The following is an 8,046-nucleotide window of genomic DNA, read 5'->3' as shown; positions in this document are numbered from 1 at the left end:
TTACTGCTGCTGCCCCACAAAGCTACCCCTATGATAGCCGACCCCTCGGACACACAGACTGGCCCCCTCAACCACAGACCGTACGAGGGGGGGGGAAACTTCCCAAACCCCCTTAGCTGCAAACTGATCCCCCGATGCTCTTGCCAGCCGCCCTTGTTCAGGCCGCTAGCTGCAGCATGCTCCACGCCACAAGAGTGCTCCCCCGATGCTTGTGCCAGCTGCCCAGATCCAGGCCGACAGGTGCCGTCCACTCCCGCAGAAAAGTCCGCACCGCACACTCCGTGCCTTCCTAGATGCTTGGAACACTCTATCCAGCCGCCGAAGGCCCCACGCCGCTCTAAAAATCGCTCCACCCACACAGACGATGAAAGCAACTACTAAACTGCGCCACCGGGGGTGAGGCCGGCCTTATAAGGCCACCCTCACCCCCGCCCAGCCAGGACGAGTCCACTGCCTCCCATCCTCCCGTGGAGGCAATGGACGGCCCCCAGCCTTAGCAGCCAATCGGCCGCTCGGCTGGGAGGGGGCCAAATTCTCTGAAGAAGCTGGAAGAGTACCACATACAAGGAACTTATCTAAATGCTACGAGATGAAGTGTAGGTGGGAACATGAAGTGAAGATATAACCAAAAGAAAAGAACATAAGAACATGAGAGAAGCCATGTTAGATCAGGCCATTGGCCCATCCAGTCCAACACTCTGTCGCACAGTGGCCAAAAAACCAGGTGCCATCAGAAGGTTCATCAGTGCGGCCAGGACACTAGAAGCCTTCCCACTATTGACCCCCCCCCCAAAGCACCAAGAAATACAGAGCATCACTGCCCCAAACAAAGAGTTCCATCAATATGCTGTGGCTAATACCCACTGATGGGCCTCTATTCCACATGTTTATCCAATCCCCTCTTGAAGCCTGTGCTTGTAGGAGTGCAATCAGTGACAAGGGGTAAGATGAGAAAGCTGTATGGGACTCCAATGGAACCTCTCTGCTGGTAGAGTGAGTAGATTGTATTGATGGTGAAAATGAAGCCAAAAAAAGATGGAGATTCTAAGTGTGATGGAAGTGACTAGAAAACACCTTCTCTGCCCTAAAATCAAATGCCTCAGAAATAATTAGTAGGCACAGTAAGACTTCTACCACACATATAAACATTGATCTTCAACTTAACACATAATTTATGTCTTGAACATTAACCTTATATATTATTTTTATGAAAGAAACAGCTCAGTTTGAGGCTTCCAAATAACCACACATTTTTCCTAGGACTACTATACAGAAAACATATGGCAACATGGCACAGAATTACTAAATTTGAGATAATTAAGTAATAGAATCTCCGTGGCCCAGAAACACTTGACTGGTTTATTGTTCAAATCCAACTGAATAGCTACCAACATGGACAGTTGGCTGCATCATTTAATGATCAGCACTGGATAATTGCACTGCCTACTTTTCAAGGTTGTGCGGTCTGTGGAATCTATTTCAAGAAGTGACTGCAAGAACTGATTGCAAGAATCACTAGGTTCATGGACACACACTGAATGAGCACTGAGATACTTAAATAGTAGGTCTCCACTCAAAAAAACTCAAACTAGGTTGTGGGTTTTTTTGGTACCTGCCTTTTAAAATCGGAGGCAGCATTGGCTAACACATTGGCTAACCAGTGGAGAGGGCAGGAAAGTCATCTAATCATGGAAGCACATCTAAATTTGCTCTAACATATCTGAACAGCTCACAAAACTAGCTCCTTCTTACAACAGGTGAGCAGGCCATGAGCTGAACCACTTAGTGTTCATGCAAAACTGCTTCTCATGTACATTTGAAGCATCAAAAAGTGTCTTCCCTTTCAGCAAGACTGTTTTGATATGGGTCAGAAATATGTGGCTGCTCTAGAGGAACTGTCCTCCTTCTGAATTAGCTTCATTTGTCTTCAATGACCTCAGCACAAATCTGAAATAATACATAAAGTTGTAATCACTACAAGATTTACATTTGGTCAGAATCACCCATGAAAATTATAAAGAAATATGATGATAAAGAAATGAGGTGGATGCACTAAAGTAGTTGCAAGAAAGGCCAACAATTGCAGAAAATTAATATATGTATTTCTGTGAATGGGAGCAGTACTGGGCTTAAAATTGCAAGAAAATATTTTGGAAAGTTAGTACTTATTGAGGCACACAGTCTTAGGGCAACCCACCCCCCACCCAAGAAGCCCAGTCCAGAGTACAATGTGGCTGTTGTGTAACATGTACTTGGGACTTATTCCAAGGTGACATCCACACACTATTGGGTATTATGCTACTGCTGAGCTGTAGCAATCATTTGAAACTGGATTGCCTTGTTCATCTGCACAGGAAAATTCAGTTGTGAATTATTGTTATGATGCAGCAATATTACACTATCCAAAGATGTGCAAGATGGCTGATCTATGAAAAAGAGCTGAATAAGGAAACCCATCTCACCAAGCCCATCTTGCTACTGCATCCGTGACTTGTTTGGATCAGAAGAAAGTTGCCCGTTGCTTTCATGACATGTAGCGACACTTGCTGCCACAGGCAAGTGAGCCCTCTGGGGGATGTTGAAGAACTTTCTTGTTAATATTTCTGCATTCAATAAAAGACTAGCTAGGGATTCAGGACCTGACATGCCTGAAATGTGCTGATAATAATACTTTAAGAAAGGGTAATCCTCCTGGGTCATTGTCCACTCAGAAAAAAGAGGCTTGATTCCTAAGTTCATGCAAGAAACAAATAGGAGATAGAGAAGAATATCTCAAAGAGAAGTGTATCTATTGCATTCTAGCAGAAATATCACCACTTGAGTTGTACACAATTGATGTCCTGGATATAATTAATTGATTGAAGAGCCCTAAGCACTGTGGAAGAAAAAATTGAAACAGAGTAAAAAAAATACCTAGGACCTTCGTTTGGAACTGAGCTATAAGACCACTGAGTTGGACTCAATTATTTAATAATTATTAGTAGTATATTTTTCCCTAAGTGTCGGGTTTTCCTACAAACTGTTTTAAACCATCACTCCCATTATTATTTGTTGTATTATTTGTTCCCCCATCTGGGGGAAATGAAGATACAAACTGCTATGATAAATATTAGTGATGGCCAATAATTGTTGGGAAAGCATTATTGAACCGATCTGAATTTTGAGTAGAAAAATTAAGTTGTTCAGTGATTACCACTCATTGAAAAGAAAATATGGATCTCTCACAAACATGCACACAAGCTTTCTGCAGCTCTGCTTTCAAATTAATAGATTATTGAGAGGTATTTATATATGTGCACATCCATTGCAGATGTTTGCACACTGCCTCATTAATATCTATTAGCTTTCATGTCAATTTTATACATTTTCTGGGCCATATGCACTGTTGTCAAGCAAGAGGATTTGCACAAAGACCAGACAATGTGTACAAACTCCTTCACTGACGTTTCCCACTTGCACCTATCCCCCAACATCACACATTGACAAAACAATGTGCAAAATCCCGAGTCAAATTGTGTGAAAGTGGTTGTGAATCCAGTCAACTCACATTAACTACAACCCATATTTCTGCAGTGGAGTTTGCCACCCTCTCCAGCACACTAGTATTATTTTTTTAGTAACAACTAAAACAGCAAAAGTCATAATATTAATATTCAAGACTTCCTTCTTTGAGCAAATAATTGTGAAAAACATTATCACAGTTTATTACAAGTCAGAGCCAATGATGAAGAGGGGGGAAAGACTCAATATACACATTTACCCAGTTTGCTGCCACTCTTTACAGTCCCAGAGCCAAAGGGAGGAAGGGACAGTGGGGTGATCGCCCACACTCCCATGATTTCAAGAACAATGACATTCTTCTGGATTGAAAATAGCCACAATGTTATTGGTGACAGCAGCTGTCAGAGCCTTGGCATAGCATCCTGGCATCAGCCAACCTGCCTGCTGGCCAGTGTACCTCACCCTCACCTGCCTGCTGAGGGATACCATGCGATGGCAGGATGCAGAATTCCTCATGGGCAAAGGTCATGGCATGATCTCCCCTGCCACTTGAGAGGGAGGGTGCCTAACAGCTCCCAAGCAAGGCATGTCACCTATAAGTCCTCATCCCAAATTCCCCTAAGGGGAACCACAGATGGAGGAAGTGAGCATGCAGGCCACCTTCCCCCCCCCCCAAAAAAAATGGATCCAACCCCATGGATCCAACCCTATGCTCAATGCAGTTGTGATAGTGAAAAGAAAATTAAAGGTAATGAGCTGCAGATTGTACAGAACATCTGACATGAGACATCCAAAACACAAGAAACAAAAGAGGGTGGGAAAAGCCATGAGGTCTACTGAGCCAGGTAATGGGGCAAGGCCCTTAGTAACCTAGCCAAGTGGTCTAGAGAGAAAATTCCCTCTGTAAAGTCTGCCAACCAAAGTTCCCACCCCCGGCCATGCCAGTCTGCAGGCTGGGCAAAAGGAGGCCTGGGAACCCCGAACTGCCATGGAAGCCTCCCCAGCCATTAACAGCTGCATCTTCAGCCTGGACAGTCCAAACAAAGCTCCATTGCTTCCCAGCTTGCCCCCACAGGCTCAGTGGAGCCCAGTTAAGTCTGGGGCCCTCTGCATTTTGATGTCAGTATCTTTGCAGATTGTATTTGCAATATTCCATAATATCATGGATTGTAGAATGTCACCTCAAAAATCTGTTTGTGGTGGTAGAACTCAGTAAGCATCATAACCCCAAAACCTGTTTCAGACTTCCGTCAATCTCTAATACGTTTGGTATATGTGGGGTTATTTTTCTATCTCAAGCACCTATCTGTCGGTGGTTAAATAAGCCCATTGTTTGTGCGCCATATGGACAACACTTTAGATCAATGCTCTCCTGAATCAACTTACCTTTATAAAGTCTCATGGGCCAAAATCCATTAAAGTGAACATGGCAAAAAAGAACCCTAGCTATAATAAGTAGATTTTTGAGGAGTTATTTGATTCACCTGGTATTTTTCTTTTTACAGAAAGAAATCTGTAAGCAATAGTGACTATTCTTTGGGAACACTGCATACAATGTGCAGGCAATATTATCCTAAGAATAAAAAAAAATTAGTGCCATTTCTCAATGCATTCTGTAAAAAAAAAAGCACAGCCAGGATGACGGGTAATTCTAGAGTTTTCCTTTATAGCATACAATGGCTTTTATTTTTAAAAGCTTCTGTAGATGAGGAAAATTTAAAAATATGAATGATGCATTTAAAAAATTCAATCAAAGAGAAGTTTTGTTTGGTTTTTTTTCCTAAGGTTTTTCAATTGCTTTGGAGCAACTGGTGTTTTACTTTTGATGGGAGAAAAATTAAATGAGTAAGAATAAAATGATTTTTTTTTCTGCAGAAATGGAAGAATTAAAAAAAAATGTTGCCACACAGGAGCACTCATATGTTCCTTTGAACGTTTTGTGAAACAAGCGAATAATTTAAACATGTGCATTGGAAAGGGAAGAAAGTGGCTGAGGAAAAATGTTCTTCCATCTATCATGATAATTAACATTAAAAAGTGAGCCAAATTAGAACTCAAATTAGAAAAGAGAGATATATACAGACACACCCAGGCATTTACAGATTACACTTGTGTTTGGTAAACTAACAGAAATAAGGGGAATATGCCCGCCATTACACAAAGCACCCTGGATCCATCCTTTATTTATTTAATTTATTTACAATCATATATTGAGCTAGAGCAGAAAAATTAATTTTAGGCTTTAAAATGACTTAACTCACTTTAAATCAATGATGGATTAAAGTGTTTTTTTAACTGAATAATGAAATCAGATTATATTCTATTAAAGTAAGGGAGGAGGGATATACCAACAACAGCAAAACAGGTAATTTGTATTTTTATCCATATAACCTTTGGTGATTTCTAATGGCAGGCATATGCCATCTTCAGAGGTTATCTAGAAATCTTGGAACATACATTTTGAGCCCCAAATGAGGGCACTTGGATTTTAGGAAGTCCCTTTTTCTTTCAATTGAAATGGCTTCTGTCATCCTGCCCCGACAGTTTAGAGACTGAGGGATTAAGGAGCTGGAGGACACACTGCTCCTGTTGTTTTCTTGCTGCGTCCAATTCCACATTTTAAAAAAGGTGACCAATGAAATGGAGGAAGTGGATGTGTATATTAGATAGTTTGGTATTAGCTATTTGTACAGAATACATTTCATTCTGAGCAAATCTGTTGTTACAAATCTGATCTTATTTCTCTTCCTCACCCAAAGACAATAACTTTTCCAAAGATATCTAGCAAGTCTAGTAACAGAGAAAAAACACAACACTATCTGCTATATGCTCACAGTCACTTTCTGCTTTAGTAAGAGGGAATACTGGTAAAGATGGACACAACAGTTCTTAACAGTGCCATCCTAAGAACATTTTCCTAGGAGAAAGGCCTAATGAACAGCCTTGAGTAGGATCCTGAGATCTGCTTTGGATTGTTGTCAAACAGTGTCACTCTAAAGTCTATCCAGAATTAAGTCTATTTGATGGGGTTTACTCCCAGGAAAGTGTTCTTAAGATGGCACCTTTTGTGATTCTCAGCACACGACCAAAATATATCATTAGACACACTCTATGTTCTAGACAATCAGAAAAATGCCACTGTCGTCTCTAAATATAACATTGATTGTGCATACTGTACAAGAGCTGGTGACCAAGAAAGCACTGAGTCATATAAAGAGACTGGCTTCCAATATGGCACAATGCTGGTGTGTGCAGCAGCTGTTTCAAGAAGGCAGCATTTATGAAAAAGGCATGCCATGAATATGGCACGATCATACTACCCTAATATTCCAGCATCAAGCTGCAGGGAGGCTCAGTGGACTCTTGACATATGGAGAGGGAAGACTAAGCCCTTAGGTTTCCAGAGCCAATAAAATATGCATAACAAAAGAAAACCTTTGAAGGGCTACCATCAGAATGGCAGGACGGGTGTGTGTTTTTCCATGTATGCATGTGCACAGTTTCTGAAATGGAACGCTCAACAGTGCTTTTGTTTTTGCTGCATTCTGAGAAAACAGAATGTCGCAGATATTGAAAAGTGATGTCGACCTTTCACTGGATGTGCCATTGGTCTCTAACAGACAAATAAGCACATTGACATAATGAGAAGATTGAAATAGGATCAGGTATCCCACTCAAAGTGTTAAGAATTTGGATTAATGAATACAATGTCCTCCCAGATGTTCCTTCAATGGTCCAAAGTGGAAAAGAAAAACTGGCTGCAGACCAAATCAGATTTTTATATTCATCCAAGATAGCGCCAGACACTAGATTTCATCAGTGTAACATCTGAGGCACAGAGACAATGACCACGGTTGGCTGACCTCCCATATATTCAATCCATTTTGCTGAAGGCAGGACAAATAAATTCAGAATCAGAACATTCAATGACTCATATCAAAAGGTATAAATTGAAAGTCAACACTTGTACTGCATATAATCTAGCTGAAGAAAAAAAATATAGCCTGAACTTTCCTATGTAGAAAACGACTGCTTTTTGCTGATATATTCCAAATGCTAGCTTTAAACATTTCCAGTCCTTTCAAGTTCTGAGTTCTGTTCTCTTTGCAATATCTGCTGTGTGCACACCATTCTAAAGAGTAAGAAAGAGAGAGAACTTGGAAGAGAAATGAATTACTAAAATGTTTATTTTGTTTCCAAAAAACATGCCATTTTGGTTATATTGAAAGTACTGGGGTATAAATAAGGATGCTGGAGTACTTCCCCACCCCCTTTCATACTCATGGCTAAATGTTATTGAATAACTACCATCAGCTGTGGCACACTTTGCTTAAGAAACATGTTGGGTAAACAGCTACATAACTGTATTTTAAACTTAATGTTATCTTTACAAATTATGTAGGCCAAAATCCCCTCAAATACTACTTCAGTTATGTCCAAATACTGGATATTTCTAGTGGAATTTTTGACTGTCAAACCACAAGCCCAGTTATTTCCTCATGTCAGCCATAGAATGGGTTCTTTCTTTGTTCTGGTGAATAACCA

At 40.8% G+C, this 8,046-nt stretch overlaps 1 protein-coding gene across 1 annotated transcript in view; it reads left to right on the top strand.

Moving 5' to 3' along the window:
• The first annotated feature begins 1,671 nt into the window (after nucleotides 1-1,671).
• Nucleotides 1,672-8,046, top strand: part of ID2 (inhibitor of DNA binding 2) — a 414,839-nt gene continuing 408,464 nt past the window's right edge. The window contains exon 1 of the mRNA XM_060234259.1: nucleotides 1,672-1,677. The gene's annotated coding sequence lies outside the window, so the exon portion shown is untranslated. The remainder of the gene's footprint in view (nucleotides 1,678-8,046) is intronic.

This window comes from Heteronotia binoei, chromosome 1 (assembly GCF_032191835.1).
Source record: "Heteronotia binoei isolate CCM8104 ecotype False Entrance Well chromosome 1, APGP_CSIRO_Hbin_v1, whole genome shotgun sequence".
In the NCBI taxonomy this organism is placed as follows: domain Eukaryota; kingdom Metazoa; phylum Chordata; class Lepidosauria; order Squamata; family Gekkonidae; genus Heteronotia; species Heteronotia binoei.
Note: the sequence above shows the minus strand (reverse complement) of the source record. Positions and strands in the feature narration are given on the sequence as shown.